The following is a 22,861-nucleotide window of genomic DNA, read 5'->3' as shown; positions in this document are numbered from 1 at the left end:
AAAAAGAGCCAACCTCATCCTTCCTTTAACTTCCCTTGTCATTGTCTGGCATAAACTGCAAATCTCTGGATGCAAATCTCCCTGTCAAAGGTACAGGCAGACACCTGATCAAAGGTCATCCTCTCTTTTGTGTTTCTATTTGATACTGACATTTCTATTTCATTTTTTAAGTGCCATGGTCAGTTAGAGGAACTGCATTTTGATGGAGAATTACTGGTGTGCTTCATGTCTTCTCCAGGAAGGGGTGTGTGTGTGTGTGTGTGTGTGTGTGTGTGTATGTGTGTGTTTCTACTCATCTTCTCCCATCTCCCTGCCTCTTTTCATATCTTATGGGTGTATTAAATTGAATGTGTTTTCATTTTTAATGGAGTAGTTAAATTAGCTTTGAAAGTGCAGCAGCTCAGTGCTTCTGAAGATTGCCTGCTTATTAACTGAAGCTCGGTTTACTACGAGACGATACCCTGGGAACTGATAAAATAATTATCATTATTTTATTTGTGGCTTCATTTCATTCTTAACTCTTAGGCAGCTTGCGGGATGTGAAAGGGCCAGAGGGACAGGATATTCAGCAAAACGGGATGGGGGCGTGCAGGGGGAAGGTTGGAATACAATGCGCTGCTAAGTGAGGGTTCTGTTGATGACAGGATTTTTTCTTGCACAATGGAAACTTCCTCTTGCACAAAGCGGAGAGATGAAACATTAAAGCAGAGATGGAGGGCTTCTGGCCCCTACTGGGGATGATGGGAGTTGTACCTCCAGGTATAGGACGGTATATAAATTCAATTAAAAATAACCACCACCACTCTGGAGAGCTCAAGGCCTCCCACTCTAACATTAAATCGTGGGGTGTCATGTTTGACAACCTGAGAGGACACTTTTCATTGTGAGTGATACATACTAGCCCTATTCAGGTTATTGCCAGAGGGAAGAAGCAACACAAGTGCAATGAGGTTCTGTGTGTATAAAGTCACAGGACGTTTGTGTTGAAAATGAAGGGGAGACTTCTCAGTGGTGGGGGGGAGGGGCTTCCATGGATGCAAACAGCTCTCCTCTTGTCCTCTGTTGGGTAGTTGTGGGTGAGGTGCTAGGTCATTCTTGCTGTTGCCATATATCTATGTTTTTATCCCAACCTTTAATGACATTAATAAGAAAAACAAATGTTTGGTGTGGCTAGGACAGGCCTACGGAATGCACCAGGTTTTCATCTGCCCCACACCTGATGCATAGCTGTCAACTTTTCCCTTTTCTTGCGAGGAATCCTATTCGGAATAAGGGGATTTCCCTTAAAAAAGGGGGAAAGTTGACAGCTATGACCTGATGTCAGGGGTGGCGTGTCCTGTTTCGCCACTTGAGACGAAATGGGAACAAGCTGCCACCACACCTCTCGCGCAACACTCTCTTTAATTGTGAGATCTCACTGAAGTCTCGTGAGATCTCATGAGCTCCCTGAGTTCTCACAAGATTTTTGTGAGATCTGAGAGCTCACTGGAAACTGGTGTCGCTTCTCTGCTGGCAGCAGGGTGGACAGAAGAGGAAAGGTAGGTGTCACTTCGTGGGCTTCTGCCGCTGGAGGTGGGTTCCTCACCCTCATCCATGGGCCGGGATGGCCTGATGTTATACGGTACATCAGGTGCAAGGCAGCTGGTCGTGGCTTGGCCAAAATGACCTACTAGGTCAAACTGAGAGGCCTGGTAGGCATAAATGTTCTCATGGGCTAAAGGTTCCCCACCTCTGTATCAATTAAGTATACTGAGCTCCTGGTGGGCCCCAATACATGACCACTGGCTTGTGATCAGCTTCATGGATGATTTCAACAAAACTGACCTTCCAAGTGTGACAGAAAAGCATGTCTAGGAAGAAAAGGATAGAAGGATATTTGTTCCTGCAGCAGAAAAGAGCCTGAATGCTTTGTGATGTTTGCTCATCTATCGATCAGCTGGGATTAAATTGACATGTAGGCAGGTGGGATTGTAGCATTTGTTAAGATTTACATTAAAAAAAAGATGGGAAGGAAATAACAGCTTGCAGTAGCCAACACATGGCAGTTCTAAAGCTACCCTGTGGGGAAAACACATCAGGAACATGCTTTCATCTGGTCAGGAAAAAACAGTAAGTGGTGAATGCAGGTTTTCATTCATTCTGTGCCTGAGAGTGCCTCTGTTTTGAAGCTGGAGGAGAAGATGGAGAAACCTTTTCTCATCCAACTGCCAACACTTTGGGCTCTTTTGAACACAAATTCCCAGAAGATGGCAGCAGAGCACTTTTCATTCAAACTCACCTTGATGCGTACGGAACAGGATATTACAAATGCTGGAATGTTTTCCTTCTAAAACCATCAAGGTTTCCCCAAACAACTTCCAACACATCTGATTTCTCACATTAAAAATATAATTATGCAAAGTCATTGTGGCATCTAAAAAAAAGGCTGATACTTTTTCTTTTGCAAACTGCCCAGAGAAATAAAATATAATTAAACAAAGAAACAAACAAATGTGAAAGAAACAAACCTCAAATCTCGATTTATGCCTATTACTGAGATTTAAGCAAATTAAACAAGCTTCCATCATTTTTAATTGATTTGCCTAATTTATTTCAAGTCCAGAAACATGAGCTTCTTGGCTGAGGATTCAAGATCCCTCACTGTAGAACTGACCTAGAGATGGGGGAGATATCCAATTCAGTTTGCATTTAATGGAACACGTTCCTAATTTGGACTTTTCAAAACAACGAGAGAACTGAAACGCAGCCATCCTTTGACATTCACACCTCTCTGAAATTTGCAAAGCAGTTGTCCAGGGCACCAGGGGTGGGGATCCATTAGAACTCCAGGTGTTGCTGAACAACAACTCCCATCAGCCCCAACAAGCATGGCCAATGGCAAGGGATGACAGGAGTTGCAGTTCAGCAGCATCTGGAAGGCCAAAGGATCCTCACGTGATGCAGTTAATAGCGTAGATAACACTGAACTAGATGGACCAATGGTCCATCTCAGTATAAGGCAACTTCCTATGTTTCTATGGAAGAGACAGTGTGTTTTACAGTTGCCTTCTATGGCTCTCTATCTTCTTTCAAGCATGGGTGTCATTCTGAGAGAGGAAGGGGCAGCCCCCTCCCCTGCATTTCAGACCACAGTTATTTCATCAGGAGCACATCTATCACTAGTTAGATCATTGGTTCTACAGGCAGAGGGCCACTTTTCATATAACTTTTTTTTAGATGTACACCTGAAATGTTTTATGCACACAGCTAGAAATCTTAACATATAAATGTGAAAAACTCATGAGAACATACAAATTCTGTAGGGATGCTGAGCTTGTCAGGCATCCCAAACTGACCAAGCTCCATGTTCAGGTTTGCTGCTGTGTAACGTGTGAAATGGGCCTGAGCAGCTATGGATATTGATAGGTAACTGATTGGCCCAGGTGAACGCGCATTCCTTTGCTTCATTCCTTTTCTTTTTATGTGCCTGTCTTCCTGTGCTGATAACATTGTTGTAGTTACAGTAAGGTGTAAGAAGAAGAAAAACGATCACAACAAACAAATGCTCTTAAAATGTGTTTTCCCACAACACATATTTAAATATATAGTCAAGCAGCAAGGCTTTGGACCTTGCAAAATGTTATATCTTCCCCTAGCCTCCCAAGGTTTAGACCATATTTTCTGCGTCAGTCACCCCAATCCTATTTTAAGGCTGGTCACCTCTACGACTAGTGTTTAAGACTAGAGGTGATCTTGCCAATGTTTGTCATACTCAGAAGAGATCCACTGATGTTAATAAACTTCAGTGACTTACCCATTCATTTCAATAGGTCTACTCTGAATATGACTTAAGTTGGCTATCACCTTATATGTCTCTGGCTTGTCTGATACCTTACATACTGTTAGTAGCAAACAATGCTATTGGGGAGGGGGTGGGAAACTATAAGGGGGTGGTAAAATCTATTGTCTTACTGTTCCAACAAGGATGGTCTCAAGGGGGAGCAATTTAAAGATAAAATCCAATCCAGGGAATTCCCATAAAGGATATTTAATTTGGCTGGCAATGTTATGAAAGATTGGCAGGTCGGTATGTTATGTGCTGGTGGATAAAATATTGCTCCATTGTATTCCTTTCAAACCAAATCAGCAGGAGAAACTTACCTTCAGTCTCTTGTCAGCAATTCATTGACTGGCTTCTATTACCATTTTGATTCTGCTTTTCATTGCGTTTATGACACTCCCTAAATATTTATTAGCTTTCACACTGATTATAGGAGTCAGTCAATTTTACCTGTTACTTACTGGGCCAGTTCAAAAACCATTAGCATAGGTGGCATGAGCAAAATGCAATAAAGATTCTCATGGTAGATTGCAAAGACAGCTAAACCCTAACACTTAAAGATGCAGCTGATTAAAAAGAGCACCAAATGGGTAATTCTGCACTTTAAATAAATAGGTGTGTGTGTGTGTGTGTGTGTGTGTGTGTGTGTGTTTAAGTGTAGGCTCCTGCAGGAGCTGGAAACATGTGATGGGGACTGCATCTTGTATGGAAGCAAAGGTGGGTTATTGGTTTGTTTTCCTTCTTGTATTTTGTGTACTCATTTTGGGTATTTTTGGGTGAACCACCCCATGATCTCCAGATAAAGGGTGGTATACAAATTTACAGCTCCATGCAGAGGCACTGGAAGACAGGACAATGAAGCTGGGAGCAGACCCAGCAGACCCTTTCTATACATAAAGGTAAAGGTAAAGGTACCCCTGCCCGAACGGGCCAGTCTTGACAGACTCTGGGGTTTGTGCGCCCATCTCACATCTATTGGCCGGGGGCCAGCGCTGTCCGGGGACACTTCCGGGTCACGTGGCCAGCGTGACAACGCTGCTCTGGCGAGCCAGAGCCGCACACGGAACGCCGTTTACCTTCCCGCTGGTAAGCGGTACCTATTTATCTACTTGCCCCCCGGGGGTGCTTTCGAACTGCTAGGTGGGCAGGCGCTGGGACCGAGCAGCGGGAGCGCACCCCGCCGCGGGGATTCGAACCGCCGACCTTTCGATCGGCAAGCCCTAGGCGTTGAGGCTTTAGCCCACAGCGCCACCCGCGTCCCTTTTCTATACATAGGAGGGGTCATAATAGAAAGGCCCTTGATTTCACAACCTGTGGAAAAGGAAGAATGGCATGATACAATCTCTGTGTGTGCTTGCTGGGAACCATCAACTCTCCTTTCTCTGCTGGCCACATATCCAGGGCACAGGTTCTGATGACCTGCCTCTATTGTATGTACCAGCAGAGGCACTATTGTGTTGCACAGGTAGTCTGCGTGACTTGTGGAGAGCTGAGTGGACTTACCCATTCTGGTGCACATCTAGGGCTAGTCCACATGCCACACATTTCTTATGGGGGTCATTCCACGCCAAATCACCTGGTTTAATACTCGACCATGCTCTCACGTCTCAGATTTTCTGCAACAACAACAAAATATTTATGTGTAGATACTTATGAGATAACCTCAAATTAAATTTTAAATATTTTTTTGGTCCAAAATTGGGTGTAGCAGAATTTTTAAAAAATTTCAACTTTTACACAATTTAGGCTAATGCAATTTCTGCGTCTGTTTAGAGAAAACCTCCTGTTCTGCTTATTCTTCAACCAATTGGGCTTATTTTGGTATCAAAATAAAGCTAATTTTGGTCTCTTTCAAAATAAGGTATAAAAATGGTATGAAGTGCCACAGAAAAGGGTCACCAACCATTCAAAGTGAATATTAGTCATTTTCTACCTTGGTATGTTCGATAGGCCATAGCGCGCAAACCACAACTAACACATATATCATACTTTTTTTGTAGAATGGGCAAACCATGTACTTGTTATGTTTTAAAAACAAGAAGGGTGTCTTTTGTAGTTATAAAATATTTCTTAAAAAATTAAGTTTTGTTAATGATTTAATAAAAACAAAAGAAATATTGCAAAATTGTAGTGCAAATTTCTTGCTATATAGCCTCTGTGAGTAGAGAAAAATCAGAGTACAGCGTTAGAAAGTAAAAATAAAATACTGGCGTTTCAAGCCATTTGAACATAAAAATGAGTGCTCTTCCCATATGTGAAACTGTACACACCATCTCCTGCATGGAACAAATATCCACATAGGAAATTCACTTGAGGACATTAGCTACCATCTCTCTCTATTTGATCTGACTGGCCAGCAAAACTGCCCTGTCGCTTCTGCACTAACACACGTCTGCTTCTCACATGAAAATTCTGTTGATGATACCAAGCCTTACATATGAGTTTGTTGGATATTCTCTGGGCGTGTGAAAATCATTTGTTCCAGAAACAAAGAAGTTTCAAGAAGCAGGAGAAGGCTGAGATTGTTTTGTCTACCCAAGGACATTTTCTGTGGGAACTGTTCTTTGGACATGTGCAGTATGACAGGAAGCGCTGATAACAATAGTTCTGTGTAACTTGTTGTGAGTCTCTTGCTTGTGCCATGCAGTGAGAGAAGTAGAGAGAGAGTCATGGACTCTTGTTGGACTCTATGCATGCCTTGACGATGGCAGTGGTGAATGTCTGTACATATTTGCTACCAATATGCTTTTATGCCTGTCAAGTAAACCTCTACACTTGAATCTTTACAGCATCCATGAGTGTTTCTTGCCTTACACTTCCCTTCTTGTACCTTCAACCCCGAGGAAGCTTCCAAGGAAGGAGCTGTGCTGAGATGTAACTCTGCTGAGTATGGATACTAGGACACACGTGCAGCAAATGTGATGCAGGACCCAATCCTTTTAAATCACCCATCAGAGGTTGATGGATTGATCCAACAGAGTTTAACATGTTATCAGTAATGTACAGATGGACACATGCTACAAGTGCCTGGAAGCCAATCCCAACTGCTGAGAGAAATGATACAAGCCTAGACACATGTGTTGCAAAGCATATGTGTCTCCGTGCATGACTCACAAAAGTGTGGCATTTGCCACAGTTCCCAGTGGTGGTGGTGAGATGGCATTTTGCCACCAAGTCACATGGAGCAAACAGCCCAGCAAAGCCATTCAAAAAACCAATGAGACTGATTAAACACGTCTTAGCCGACTGGGTTATCTATAAAATTTTCATTAAAATCTCAAGTGTTAAATTTATTTCCTTGCTTTGTCACAGTTTTCTTTAGTCGGTAGCGATAATTACGGCATTAGAGATTAAATGAACCTCATATGCTACATCTTTGGGGCCTCCTAGGAGACTCGGAAAAGTGATTTAGGGAAAGTGCAGTTGCTGTTGCTCCTAATCGAGTTACAGTAATTGTCACCTATAATTTTGGCTTGACTGTTGTGTGTTTAATCAGAAGCTTTACCAAGGGATCCTTTGCCACAAAGCTCCCCCTTATCACCACATGCACACACATGCACATTCCCTTTTTCAAGAACGAGCCCCCTTCAAAAGAAGCAAATCCGCACTTGCTGTCCTGCCGATAAGCTGGCTTTCCCTCCAATTTAAAGACAGGGAAGTAAGATGTGGACAGTCCAAAGGCTAAACTCACTTAGTGGTTTCCAGCAGATCATAATCTAGAGCGACAGCGGAGGGTTTTAAGTGCCCAAATATCATCTCAGAATTGACAGGCAAAATGCGGAAGGGCAGCACAGGTTGTTTAAAGAGCCATACAATGAGCAGAACAAGCTGGGGTGCTTGTCACGAGACAATCATATTCTGATAACCGCTTTTCTGTGTATGAGAACCACCTGCTTTAATTGCAGAAATGGAGATTTTGGCCTGCTCAGACCAAGAAGCTGATTTAGCGGTGAGGGCTTTTATAAGGCTTGGTCTATGAGGTCAGCTGACTGCATTCATGCCAGAAGAATGGTAGCCTAGAGGGTATACTTGTTCCAGAGATCCTGAACTGCCTGGCTTGTGGGGATCCAAACGCTGGGGGTGCCAGCAGTATGGTTAATGTGCTGCTGTTCATATGTTGTGACACTGCAGCTCCCATCATCCCTGACCAGTGGCCACGCTGGCAGGTACTGATGGGAGTTGGAGTCCCACAACATCTGGAAGGCCACAGGTTAGGCACCTCTGTGCGAAGGACCAGGCTGGGAGGCTCTGCTCCTTGGTGCCTTATGCAACCTTATAACTGAGCGTGGTGGGGATAGAGAGTCTTGCAGTTGGCATTCGGTCCTATCCCCCATTATCAACTTTTACCGCTCCTCGCTTTCTTCATCTGAAACACAAAGAGCATCGTCAGTGCAGAACTTGTGCTACAACTGTACGAATCAAAGCAAGTGCCAATTAGAGCAGGATTGGAGCTGCTTGTAGGAGGCCAAGCGATCCTAGGTTTTCAGGAGTAAAGAGAATTGAAAATCCATGTTGGGGGACTCTTGCATGTCTCTCTTCCCACTTCAGCTCTAACTGGAATCTGTGTATTTGCACCAGGTTTGAAGCTTCAATCATATGCAAAATAACCGAAAAGAAACAATAACCTGCCCTTGAATAATTCATGCTATTTGTGAAACACTTTAAAAGCTTCCCTCTTAAATCGCAGATTAGCATTTTTGTTGCTTTCCTAATCAAAGGGTGTTTTTTTAAACAATTCCCAGTGCTTCTAAGATGTATTTCCACTATTTTGACTCTGGATTCGGTTTTTTGTCTCTTTTTTCTCCCCCTTTGTGGTTTGATTTGGCCTTTGGAAAAAGCCTCATCGCTTGTTCTGAAGCCCACAAAGTTCAAGAGCTTTCTGCTAAATGGTGAGTGCTTAAAAACACACACACAAAAACACCACCAAGGAAGATATTCCCCAATTTGTAAAGAGTCCTTTTAAACTACCGTATTTTTCGCTCTATAACACGCACCCGACCATAACACACACATAGTTTTTAGAGGAGGAAAATCCGTAGGCATGCCACCCGTAGGCATTCCCTCCATAACACTCACAGACATTTTCCCTTACTTTCTAGGAGGAAAAAAGTGAGTGTTATGGTGCAAAAAATACGGTATGTGATTGAGTTTCCGTTACAGGATTTAGGCTGCAATCCAAGAGACACTTATTTCGGAGTACGTTTCAATGAACTCAGCAGGGCCTACTTCTAAGTAGAACATAAGAAGTGGTTACTGGATCAGGCCAGTGGTCCATCTAGGACAGCATCCGCTTCTCATTGATGCCTATGGGAAGTGCACAAACAGGATCTGAGCAGAAGAGAGCCTCCCTGCCTCCTGTGTGTTCCAGCAACTGCTATCTCGCATTGCTGCCTCCAGCTGTGGCAGCAGAGAACAGCCATCCTGGCTAGTAGCCATAGATAGCCTTATCCTTCGTGAATAAGTCTGATCCTCTTTCAAACCCATCCAAAGGCAGATCTACACTCATGGTTTATAACGTTAAAAATGTGTTGTTAAAATGTGACACTAGAGGGCACTGCAGAGCAGCAAGCCACTGGCCAAGGGAAACCGCAGTAAATGTTACAGAACATTATATCTAAGTAAAAGGTAAAGGTAAAGGACCCCTGGGCGGTTAAGTCCAATCAAAGGCGACTCATCTCGCTTCAGGCTGAGGGAGCCTGCTTTTGTCCACAGAGAGCTTTCCAGGTCATGTGGCCAGCATGACTAAACCGTTTCTGGCACAATGGAACACCATGATGGAAACCAGAGTGCACGGAAATGCCGTTTGCCTTCCCGTCACAATGGTACCTATTTATCTACTTGCCCTGATGTGCTTTCGAACTGCTAGGTTGGCAGGAGCTGGGACAGAGCAACGGGAGCTCACCCTGTTACAAGGATTTGAATTGCTGTCCTTCTGATCGGCAAGCCCAAGAGGCTCAGTGGTTTAGACCACAGCGCCACCCGCTAATAATGTTATCTAAGAACTAATAACGTTTAAAAGATCAATGTGGATCCAGCCCAAATTGGTGGGCATCAATGCCCCTTCTGGGAGCGAATGCCATAGTTTAACTATGCACTGTTTGAAGAAGTGCTTTGTCCTGAATCTTCATTGTTCAGCTTCATTGGACGGCCCTACGTTTTAGTGTTATGAGATGCAGGTGGAGGGTACTTTTCTTAATCCATTATCTTCATACCATGTGTGGGTTTATATACATCTAGCACTCATTTAGGTGTTAGTTGCTTCCAGAAAAAAGATCTGCGACCTTGCTAACCCAGAAAAGTAAAGTGACCAAATTTGGGGTATTTATACCAGCACACAGTTATTTCCTGCCATTTTCATGGTAGAATCATGGGAGAATAGAAGCACCATTGTCCAATGATGTTCGTTGTTGACATTTGCTATTGTGTCACACCATGCCCGCCACTGTGAATGAAATTTAGCCTGATGTGCTGGTATCATCAGTCAAAAAGCCACATGATGCAATAGGTACTGCAGCGTGAAAGGATGTTAGACAACAGGACTGAAGCCCTAGCGTTATCATCAGGGAAATGAATGCAATATTCCCCATGTTTGAATGCACCCTCAGGCACTGAAAAAGTGTACTTTCAGTGACTATCTTGCTGCTCATCGTATCTTATAGCTAAGACTATACAAAATGTCAGAAGAATGTTTTCCCCCCAGTCCAATAGTTTCTTTAGGCCAAAACATCAGACACAGCCAAAGAGCTTTCTAGCTCAGGGCATGATCCGAACAGAGGTTTCGTCTTCTGGGGCATGTGGTGTACAGTGAGCTGAATCTGCAGGTTTTTGGTCAACCAAGTCTGAGCCACTGCTGCACCAAGGCCATGATGACAACTGAGCCGGGAGATTACAGACAGAATGATTTTCCCCCCAATACAACCCTATGCTAGAAACTTTGAAGCAAGTCCCACTGTTTTCAACATGGGGTTTACTTTGTGAGGAGCATGCTTCTCAGCCTTAAAATCTTAATAGCTGAAAAATTACAAGGTGAACGATCCTTTAAAAAACCCCACATCTTTTTTAAGTTGTTCAAGATTTTGGGTTCTCCTTTCTAAAAAAGGAAAACACAGAAAACACAGCCTGTTGGCTGTCAACATTTAGTGGGAGGGATTCAGTTGCATACGATTAAAATGAATTAATATACTCTGTTGCTCTGGCACAACAAATCCTCCCCCCCCCTCCAATTATAGCTGTTTTAGGATTACTGGGAACATCCCTTCTACGTAATGCCAATCATTCATTCTACAACTATATGCCTTTATGATGACACTGAAATATACATTTAACATGCTTTAATCATCCCTTCTTGCTTTTCTACATTCTGTCTCGGGAGTTTTCTGTTCTTCTTTTAAATTCTCTGTCCACTCATTTGAAAAGCAATAAAAATTATTTGAAAAGAAATTACATTTTGCCAGTCCTCGCAATCAAACTCAAGCCATTTCTTCCAGGGCTACAGAGCCTGGAGCTCTCCACATGTTGCTGGAGAACTTCCATTATTCCTGATCACTGGCCATCTGTGCTGGGAATGATGGAAGGGCTACAAGTTCCTCACCCCTGATATCTACTCTCAGAGGCTAGCATGATTGCCTTAACGCTGCCCTGAAACACTATTTACCACAAAAGATCACGACCTAAAGGGAGGGCCCTTTTCAGTAATTTCAAGAATGGCGAAAAGGCCCGATGTAATAGACCTGCTTTGTTCTCTTCCCACAGAAAGAGGATTTGATTGAAAATGAAAGTTCGGCATGCCTGTCAGTATAATCCTATATAGCAAGCAAGGGTTGTTGACGATAACAGGGTACCAAGACCAGTGCCATGAACAACATGACAGCATCACATTAAGGATGGGGGGATCTGTCATTAGGGAGGGGGAAGGGCCAGGGCCATAGCTCAGCGGTAGAGCTTCTGCCTTGCAAGCAGGAGGTCCCAGGTTCCCAGGTTCAATCCCCAGCATCTCCAGGAGGGTTGGGAGAAACTCCTGCCTAAAATCCTGCAGAGCTGCTGCCAGCCAGAGTAGACAATACTGAGCTAGATGGACCAGAGGTCTGACTCAGTATAAAGCAGCTTCCTATGTTGCTATATTGATTTTGGTTTCTCTCAGTTTTGCGTTTTCCTAATATGAAGTTCAGTTTTCCACATCCCATTTTATGCTTTCTTTATTTTTAAAGTCCTCATGAAAGCTCATCAGCATTTTTGCATGAATTTCTCCCAATGCACACATTTTTGCAAAGCAATTTCCCGTAAGGCAATGCATTTTTAAACATGATTCTCATGAATATATGCACACACTGCCCTAGCATATGCATTTTTGTACACATTACTTGACTGGAGAGCTGCATTGCAACATTCAGAGAAGTTTGAATTGCCCAGAATGCACTGTTTCAGAAATTGCAAATTAGGTAGGTTTGTCTTTAGATGCAACAGAGATGAATTTGACCCCCACCTCGGTGTCACATACAACTCAGCTATTATCTCTTTATCTCTTTAGGCTATAAAATAAAGGTCAGACAGAAAGAGTTATGTGCCGAGCAGACTGTGTAGTCCTCTGTCCTGCTCCATCTCTCTGCTAAGGCTGTGGTAAAACCTTCCCCTTTGGCTCTTCCTCCAAAATATTAAAGCCCAGCTGTGAGAAGTTTGCAGTTAAGCAGGCCTGAATTTTGTCCTTGCTGAAACAAGCATTCTTATCAAGGATGACTAGCCTGTGATCTTCCATTAACGAAACGAGGGCAAATTCTACTGACCTCATTAGGAAGGACCCAACCCAACCTTGTTGCATTAGGGATTTCCCCTTAATGAGAAGACAGGCCCTGGCAGACTGAGCAGACGAGACCAACAGTGGGTCCAACGGTCAAGAAGGTGGTTTCTGCATGTGCTGTACAGCAGTGTTTCCCAACCTTTTTTGGGCAAAGGCACACTTGTTTGAAGAAAAAAATCTCGCGGCACACCACCATTACAGCCCCGTGACGTCAGCGCGCAGCGTCACGCCGGGAGGGACGCACAAAAGTGAAAGTTTTCAATTTTTTCCCCTCCCCCTTGCCGGGGAACCTCCAAGCTTTGAGGGGGGGAGGAGGCAGCGCAGCAAAGCGAGGGACTGAGGGACGGCGGCAGCTGAGGCGGCGGCGGTTGTTGTGGTGGTGGTGGCGATAGCGGGTGGAGGAGGGGGCGGAGGAGGGGGCGGCGGCGGGGCTGAGGTGGCCGGCGGCGGCGGTGGAGGCGGCGGCGGGTGGAGCAGGAGGGCGGCCGAGGCCGGTGAGGGAGTAGGGTTGCCCGGGGCTTGAGGAGCCGTCGCCGGGAGTTGCTGCTGCTGTTGTTGCTGCTGCTGCCCGGACATGCCGGCCTCCTCCTCGTCCGCTGTCTCGCGCTCCTCCCTTTTGCACGCGCTGCCCCGCTGCTGCCCCATTGGCTGGGTCCTGTCAGCTGATCTTCCTGTGTGTGTGTGTGAGGGGAGAATGGAGAGAGAAACCTCGGCATCACCACCGCGGAGCCGCCCCCGGCTCGACGCGGATCCTCGCCGCCGCCTCTCACCGCCCGACTCGCCCGCCTCCCTCCCACGGCACACCAGCCAACCTCTCACGGCACACTAGTGTGCCGCGGAACACCGGTTGGGAAACACTGCTGTAGAGGGAAGTGAGGGGCAGATGGGGCTTGTCAGCCTGGGAAGGTAGCCCAACTAGGAGAAGGAAAACTCTGGTCCAAACCTCTGCTGCCTTCCACGATATCTCCGGGAGAAGAAAAGGCTAAGGAGTAAACTTCACACAAATCCAGAGTGGAGTCTCAAAGAGAGTTGGATGGCGCCTTGTACGCCTCCCTCTGGCACCCCCTGTAACAAAGCTGATGCCAAACATATTGTTCTGCTGTCCTTTGGACCACATCACCGAGGCTGAGAGGGGGGCTCTTGCTGTATGGGAAGCCCAGGACCTCCACACACACTGCCCAGGCTTGCGCCCCGGGGAGGTCACTTTGGTGCTGCTAAGGCAGCGATTTGACTTCACTGCCAGAGGCTGACTTCATTGTCTCTTGAGACAGACAGATGCCAACAACATCGGAAGGACCATAGCTCAGTGCAGGAGCACACAGAAGATGCCTGGTTCAACTCCATAGGTAGTGCTGGGAAAGGCTTGCCTGAAATGCTGGACAGCTGCTGCCAGTCTGGGCAGACAATGCTGAGCTAAGATGGGCCAGTGGAGGCTGGTTCTTGAGGGCACATTGGCTGCTCCCCCCCCCACTCTGTCTGCCCTCAGCCAGCCCCCATCCGCCTGCCTTCTTACAACCCGTCAGCAAGAAGCTCTGCCTACCTTTGACTCTCCACCTACTGTTGGCCTCCTTGCCTTCTGCCCTACCAGTCTCAATAGGCACCAGCCCCCACTGAGCGTAAGGCAGCTTTCCCAGCAGGGTGGGGGAATTACTGACTGGCAATTCCAGCCAGCGACAGCATTGTTCAAAACTCTTCTGTTAGAACTGCAGCTCATTCTGCCTTCCCGGCTCGCCCAATGACAATCTGCTGCTCACACACTGACAGGCTGCTGAAATGATAGCTCAGGATTTCACATGCGGGTGCACCGTAGTCACAGGGGAGCTCCTTTTTTTTATTCCCGTTCCACTATTAGGTTTCAAACTTCCCCACTGAGTGGATATCCTCAAGCCATGCTAGGTATGCTTAGTTATGCATTGAACTTACAGAGTGGAACTAATCCAGCAATTTGGCTTCAGATACAGAACAAAGGGAAATAAGCCCAGTATCAGGTGAATGTTCAAGGCTTTGCAAAGCAAAGGCGAAACAGAGTTCTAACCACACACACTTTGCCTATCTGCAAGCAGCTCAGCTAACGGGGTGGGTGATCAGAACTGTGCCACAACTGTCCTATGTTCAGTTTGGTGCCCTTTCTAAATGTTAGGAACCTTTCCCTCTGTAGCTACTATATATTTTGGAATAGGTTTGTCTGTCTGTCAGTCTGTTCTCCATTGGCTTGTCCACCTCTTGAGATATTGTCATCTAGCTTGGCAAAACACTTCCCAAGGTTGCAGCAGCAGATGTTGACGTTTGGATGCTGGGCGCCATTTTGAATCAATATGGTGGACCAAAACATGACTTTGGTTTGACATTGCCTGGCTTTTGGCGTGATAGGTCCAACTGGTACATCACACTACATATATATATATTTAAATCACAATATTTTGTGGTTTCTGCAAATGCCCAGGCAGAGTTGGGGACTCCCTGCTGATTTAATAATACAACAGAGTTGCCTAAAAGATGAGGAGATGGAAACCCTCTCCAGGCATTATCAAAAACATGTGGGGGCAGCAGCAAGGATGACTGTGGTAACTCTACCTCATGCCTTTTTATTATTATTTACTGAAATGATTTATATGCCGCCCAACTACAATAGCCTCTGAGCAGTTTATTAAGATACGATACAAAAAATAAAAATAAGTTAAAACTTTAAAATTAAACTCCCTGGAATAATAATTTTATGTCTTCCATAGGCACCAGAAGTGCAACCAGAAGGGGGCCTGTCTGAGCTCAGCTAGAAGGGAGTTCCCTTAAATTGAGCCCCCAAGTCTAAACACATGGCTCCTGGTGGATCCAAACCATCAATCCCAACCATGAATGCCTTAAAGACTTCAGTGATTGGGCAGGGATATTTCTGTTTGTTAGGGCCTCCCCGTTTGGAACCCTGCTAAGAAAGACTACCTGCTTCACCCACTCACCTGCCCTAAGTTGGAAGGCAATGGAAGCACCTCCCTCTCTCTCTCTCTCGCTCACGTGTTGCTTTCCTCACATCTTGAAGAGAGTGTACTTGTTCTGGAGGATGAATCCGCACATGGATATAAAGGTGTTAAGGTCAGTTTATTTATATGCCACTTTTGCACAGCAAACTCTGCCCAAGCAAGGTCACATCAGAAGGAGCACAGGAAGCTGCCTTACAGTGAGTCACTCCAGGGGTCCCTCCCATCTATTCCCAATCCATATCACTTTCATCTGCCTTACCCGTAAATCCTTTTTTTCTGTTTCCCCATTAATCTGCATGAAAATTGAACACAATAGTCCATATTTGATACAAATTTAAAACATGCTTTTCTGAGTGTTTTCACTCCATTATTATTATTATTATTATTATTATTATTATTATTATTATTATTATTTTACACATTGTATTTTTTTGTGGGAGGCTGAAAATTCCACTTGAACATCTGGGAAGTGTGACAGTCATGGAAAATCATGCATTAATCTGGGAGGTGCGGATCAGATCAGCTGGAATTCGTCAAGATAAAGTTCTTCAAACATCAAGGTGCTGCTGTCTTTGGAGGACACCTGAGAGCTGTGCTACTTTTGCCCTGTCCAGGAATGCCCTGTGGAAAGCTCCATTATGCAAGCATAAATCCTTGCACTGACAGGATGCACTATTTTGACAATGCCCTGAGTTTCTATTCCCCATAGCTTCAGGGGGAGGGGAAAACCCCCCTTAAACCTTAAAATATATGCAGCTTTTAGAGAACCTGCGCTTGTAGCATCCCTGCCCGTTCCCCCTAATTAAAGATAAATATACAATTGTTTTCTCATTGTACAATCTGCAGTGCCTTTGAAGCAGCAGAACCAGTCTGACCGCACGCACAAGTCAAGGAGGCTTTCTACAGAAGAAAGCACACCCATATTTAGTCTCCTTTCAAATCAAGCCTGAAATCCATTTTGAAGACAATCCTTTCCAGATTTTACAAAACCTGGGTTTTATTCTTAGTGCTGAAATAGCACGGTTTTAGAGGTCGCATTTGCTCATTTGAGTGGCTCCTTCTTTAAATTAGTGGTGGAAATGCATAAAACCAATGAAAGTTGACTGTGCGCATAAAGGAAATGTAGGCTCTATAAAATAAAGAATGCCTCTTCTTCATCACCACAGCATCATCTGAAGGCTATGGGCACCGTGTTAAAAAATTGCCTGCTGAATGCAATCCCTATGACATAATCAATAATCGCATAAAATGTCTTGGCAAAAGCTATTTCAATAACTTCATCAGCTGGCTTTTTGATGCCCTACTGATCCAAATTCAACCCCTGTGGGAAACCCTAGGAGTTGAGCCAGACATGGATTTGGCTAGAGGCACTGGAATAAAATGGAATGAGGAAATAAAGTAATTTAATTGCTTTGGCTTTCCAGCGCAGGAGATCTGTATTTAAGCCACAACCAAGGCACTCATTTATTCCCTCTGTGGATTCCCCACTGCAAATGCAGAGCAAATATCTTGTCGGTCTGTACTGCAGTCTATGATGCTGCTATTTTTAGAAAATGTTGTTTGGCTTGACTTATGGCTAGTAGTGAAGTGACTGGTGTGTAAAACTGGCTCTTTCAGATCAGCTTGCCCCAGCATGTCACTGGATCCTAGGGCTTGTCCAAATGACCCGTTTATTGAGCATTCATCCTGATTTGCTGGCACAAAGCTTACGCGGATGTTAGATGATATCCAGTATTTTATTGAGCGTTCATTCTGATTTGTTTGTGAGAGTTATATAGCCATGAGCATTGATCTTGATCTGTTTGCAGGGTGTTTATGCATCTTCCCATTAAATATTCATTCATCCCACACTCTTCAGTGCCTTTCCTAACTGCAAAAAGTCCTTTTAAAAAGTGGATTTGTTCTAGGATGACAGAGCACTTTAATCCACTTTAATTGTGCAATGCTAAATTTCCAGCATGCCCTTGAATACCCCCCTGAAAATAGTGGCAGCCTGGAAACACGCCTAATTTTCTAGAATTGGAAAGTCATTTTTTCACAGGTTCAGTGTGGACCACAGATCTGCATCAGAGAATATCCAGCTCTGATGCAATTCAACAAAACCTAGAAACATCTCTCTGTCAAGCTGGCTTATTTCCAGATGCTTCAATTTTCCCTAGGATGTGTTGGCATGGGTTGGTTTTTGTCATTTTCACAGGTCTGCAAAAAAACACACCAAAAAACCAAACAAAAACAAATGTGTGTGAGAAAATGATGGGAAAATCAATTTTGCTGAATTCTAACAACTCCTACAGATAAATCAGTGAGAATTGCAATGCAATCCTGGGTACATTCACCTGGAAGTAAGGCCCACTGTTGTTCAGTGTTAAGTATACACTGTTCGTTTCCTTCCTTTCCTCTGTCTTCTGAATGGTCTTCCACTCATGTGTCTCAAAAGCTTCTGATTTGGAATCAGTGACTTCATTTTGCATTTAAGTCTCAAGTGGCAGATTTGTGAAGATGCTCAGTTGTGTGAAGCATCAGGAAGAGGTGGTGATACAATGAAAGCTGCTTATCTTCTCCTTTGATCCAAGGGAAAGCGGGGGAACGGCAGAGAAGGGAGCAGGCCAGGCTACTCAACTAAAGGCTACAATTACTATAGCAACCTATGATGGGTGATGAGGGGTTGTGGTAGTGGAATGTAGGGTCGTCTTGTTAGAGGCGTGTGGTGGGAAGGATACCTGCCAAATAAGAAATGAATTTTTGATTCCAGCACAACGCAACTACTGAGAATTTCTAACCATGCTTGATCAGCCACCACCCACTCTGACAGCAAAGTGCATCAGCAAATGGAAATGAAATTCCTTGATTCAGCATCTGACCTCTTAGCACCAACGTGCCACTTTAAAAATTCATCAATGAACTCCTTGGAGATTCTTCTTGAAAGGAAGATTGCCAAACATGAGATTTGCACTTCTTCACACTTGTCAGATCCACCTTGCTGGGTCATTGGTTGTGAGCTTATATGTCAGACTTGTCCATTTGCCCACTTTTTTAAAATTAATATCAGTGGATATGGTGAGTCTCTGATCTCTTGGGCAGACCTTGTCATGTGAAGCTAGCAAGGCAGGAGTGCTCTTGTGCCCTTCACTTTCTTATCAGACATACCTAGATAGGATGTGTCCGTAATGCAGCATTAATGCACATGTGGATCCCATAGATTCCATTTTTTTCTGTGTGCGCTTTTGTCCATGTAAAAGCACTTTACGTTCTATACCTCCAAAATCTCTTTCACTGCTTGCCATCCACTAGTGGGCAGTGCTTGACGGGATGGATGGATCTGTGCTGCACAGTCTTATCCCCTTCCCTCTGTGATTCCTTCCCTGCCTTTCAATCAATGTCAACCAGACAATGATGATCAATGGAAACCAAAATAGTTAAGAGTGATCAATTAAATAAGGCAGGGTTGGTGGTAGGTAGCACAAGCATCCTGGCATTGGCAAGATGACACATGTAATGAGAATATGATTAAAAATGATAGTTTTAATTTAAGCCACAATTGTCCGATAAATTGAAATTCAAGGAGAAACTCCAGCAGGAAGTGGTCGAATTGCCATTTATGGGGCAATTAAGTAATGTTACCTGCAGGTTGAATCGAGATTAGTTTTAACAAAATAAAAATAAAAATAGCACATGTTAATTAGCTTATCAGTGCCAGGATTTGCCACCACCAATGCTGTGGCCCTTGCTAACTGATCACTGTAATTATTTAGCATCACTGCCTGTTCTTTTTGCATTTCATTTCCTTCTGGACTTGCTCCTCTGTGTTCCCACCCTCCAGAACACCATATGTGTGTCTTCTTGCACATTCAGGATTACTTCATGTGCCGAATGAAATGGACTGTGGTTTATGAAAGCTTATGCCATAATAAATCTGCTTGTCTTGAGGGTGCCACATGAATATTTGTTTTTGCTGCAACAGACTAACATGGCTAACCTTTTGGAAACTGTTCTTTCTAAACAAGCGTTTGATGTTTAATTGATTCTCTGTGTGGGCTGGTTGATGGTTCTTAGATGTAGCCAGCTTATTACGAATGTTACATCATTTTTAAAAAGACCATCTATTTGATGCACTTACGGCTTTTATTAAGTTACTTTTTATGACTGCAAGCAGCTTTGAAGACAGGGGGACAGAAAAGTTGTCATATACACAGCCAAATCCAAATATATTTCCAAGTCAGGCTGCTTCTATGGGAAATGAGGAGAGCTGTAAAAAAGCAAACCACGGCCACATCCACGTCAGCAGTATTATACCACTTTAAACAGCCACGGCTTCCTCCAAAGAAATCTGGGAGGTGTAGTGTGTTAAGGATGTTGAGATTTGTTAGGTGATCCCTATTCCCTGCACTGAACTACACAGGGCTAGCCCACCCGTGAGGTTTAACATTCATGCTCTCTTCCTAAGGAACTCTGGGAACTGTAGCTCCATGAGAATAGGGGACTCTAAACAACTCTCAGCACCCCTAAGAAACTATACTTCCCAGGATCCTTTGGGACTGTCTACTGTCTTAAATGTATGGTGTGGGTATGGCCCATCACTTATGGGGCAGGGATGCAGCCAAATCAATTCCGTTGCATTGAACATTACATTACACACTGCAATACATTACATTACATTAGACATGTCTCACCTAATTCAATACAAGGATCCAACCATGAGTCTGGAATCAGATTATAAGAACATAAGAGGATTCCTGCTGCATCAGACCAAAGGCTCCAAGGATTTCTGCACCTTGTTCTTGTGGATGCTCATGGGAAGTCTGAAAGGAGGATATAACGCAATGCCAAATGGCATATTGTAACCTGTTTGGAATTCAGTGAGAATATGAACTTGCCGAAGCAGGAGATTCCAGCAACAAAGATTAAGGCCACCAAGGTTTATTATCATTAAGAAGCTTGTCCTTCTATTTGATGGCATTTTCTGAATGTTTCCCCCCTGCATCTGTGCTGAAAACAGGAGTATGTATATAAAATTTGGATCATGTTTTTGTCTTTTCTTTTCTTTTCAAAAACCACGACACTGGCCTCTTAATATTTAAAAAGGACATGCAAAATATGATCCAGATGTCACTGGCTTATGGCCATTTTATCCTGCCATTTTAGATTTGGAAAACTTTATTTGACTAGGAACAAAAGCTAAATCCCACTGCTCATTTCCATAAAACGCCTGAGCTTAGAGGATATGAAAGGATTCCACCCAAAAGGATTTGAAAGAATTCTGCCCAAAGAGGAGTTCAAGAGCCTTGGTATAAAGAACTACTCACAGGGTTTAAGGTAAAGGGATGTGCCAGGATTTTGATAAGAGGGAAATCATACAAAGTGAGTTGATTTTTCAAATTGCTAATTACCATCTATGTGGAGGACTGCAGCCCTGGATAAAGGCATAATATTTGAAACATGTTGTGTCTAGGTTCATAAAATGCAGCTTTTTATTTTTATTTTGGTGGGGGTGGAATGGCACTGAAGGGTGGGAAAACAACCCTGCTCTGCAGGAATATTTGCAAATAATCACCAAATTATTCTTTCACAGTAGAATCATAGAATTGTAGAGTTGGGAGGGACCCTGAGGGTCATCTAGTCCAACCCCCTGCAATGCAGGAATCAAAAGCATCCATGAGAGATGGCCATGGAAACTCTGATAAAACCTCCAAGGGAGAGTCTACTACACCCCAAGGGAGTCCATTCCACTGCTGAACAGCTCTCTACTGTCTGAAAGTTCTTCCTGATGTTTAGTCAGAACCTCCTTTCTTGCAACTGAAGCCATTGGTTTGAATCCTACCCTCTGGAGCAGGAGGAAACAAGCTTGTTCCATCTTCCGTGGGACAGCCCTTTGGATATTTGCAAATGGCTATCATCTCTCCTCTCAGTTTCCTCTTTTCCAGGTTAAACATACCCAGCTCTCTTGACCGCAAATGGTATTAGTTATGCAGATGTGGTGGTGTGGTCTTAGAGAACAAAATTTACACATCTTGAGGTCACGCACATGTGTGCGAGTGTGAGTTGGAATGTGTGGCTGGGGGTGGGCTATCTTCCCAAAACAACAAATGGTTCCAATAAAAAATGCCCCTCCTGTTAAGGACGGGGCTTCTTTTCCTTGACATTAGCAGCACTGTTGCCCACCAGGGGTTCTTGTTTCCAACAGCTTGCCTCAGCGAGATCAAATCCAGTGGGCAGCATGTGGTAATCAGAAATGGCAACCTGGCTATCTGCCCCATTAATTACCCCCTGCTATTCTTTGGTCGATTCTGATGTGACATGCTTTGCGCTCAGTGTGAAAAGATTAATTTGCTTTCAAGGGCAACTGCCCCCCAGTGATCTCTCTTCTTTGCTTTTCCCTGATCAAGTTAACCACCAATAATGAACAGCATCAACTCAAGGATTCTTCAAGAAACACACACACACACACACACACACACACACACACACAAAACACCCTCACCAAAGTGTTGTACAGAGCGAGTCCTTAAATATGAAGCTGGCTAATTAAATCTATGTATCAGTGTATTTAATTACTGTAGTGCTACTTAATGGGCATGTCTCCTAAAGATAGCGTTGCTGCAGTAAATGACACACTTCATCTGCTTTTGAAAGATTGAACAATGGCAAATTATTCAAGGCTTCTGCTGTTCTTCTTCTCGACAGCTTAAAGGGTGAGGCATATCAGGGTTTGGGGCTGGCTGAGATCTGTCAAATATTGCTATTGAGGTTGCAGTTCAGCCACATTCACTATTAGAATGAGCAGTGATGTGGTGTCCTATACTGGCTGGGAGGATGGTGTTCTGCGTGGAGGTGATGTTGTGAGGACTCCCATGTCACAGAACACCTCCTGGTGAAAGCAGCTGTCACTGTGATGATTAGACCCTGCAGAACTGGTGAGCCAGTTACGACAGTCTGCCTTAAAGATCCACAAATAAATGTGGATCTTGAAAATAAATAATATTTGATGTACACTTCTGTTGAGGCCACCATTCTGTGCGCTAGAGCAGGATTGGAGCAGTTCTCTGTAACATGTATACTGTCACTTACAATGTATTTTATTTATGCTTATGTTTTTAAATATGCTGCAAGTCACTTGGAGACCTGTATGGAACAAGCAACTAACAAGCCTAAATAACAACAGGAATAATAATTTATTTATCGTCTAGTTTCTTTACAATGTAATGAAATAAACTTCTTGAAACTAAGTTCTTCCACCTGTTGATATATGAGAGGCTCAATGAATGAGGGAGTGAA

General features: G+C 44.0%; 1 long non-coding RNA gene across 2 annotated transcripts in view; it reads right to left on the bottom strand.

The window, feature by feature from the left end:
* Positions 1 to 5,088: 5,088 nt before the first annotated feature.
* The window catches only part of LOC309525386, a 24,478-nt gene continuing 6,705 nt past the window's right edge, over positions 5,089 to 22,861 (bottom strand). For both annotated transcript variants that reach the window (XR_014216210.1, XR_014216211.1), the window contains exons 3-6: positions 20,260 to 20,388; positions 15,569 to 15,662; positions 5,324 to 5,436; positions 5,089 to 5,131 (exon numbers count right to left, since the gene is read on the bottom strand). This is a non-coding gene — a long non-coding RNA (uncharacterized lncRNA). The remainder of the gene's footprint in view (positions 5,132 to 5,323; positions 5,437 to 15,568; positions 15,663 to 20,259; positions 20,389 to 22,861) is intronic.

The sequence above is a fragment of the Podarcis vaucheri genome (genome assembly GCF_965113315.1).
Source record: "Podarcis vaucheri genome assembly, chromosome: 2".
NCBI classification, from domain to species: domain Eukaryota; kingdom Metazoa; phylum Chordata; class Lepidosauria; order Squamata; family Lacertidae; genus Podarcis; species Podarcis vaucheri.
Note: the sequence above shows the minus strand (reverse complement) of the source record. Positions and strands in the feature narration are given on the sequence as shown.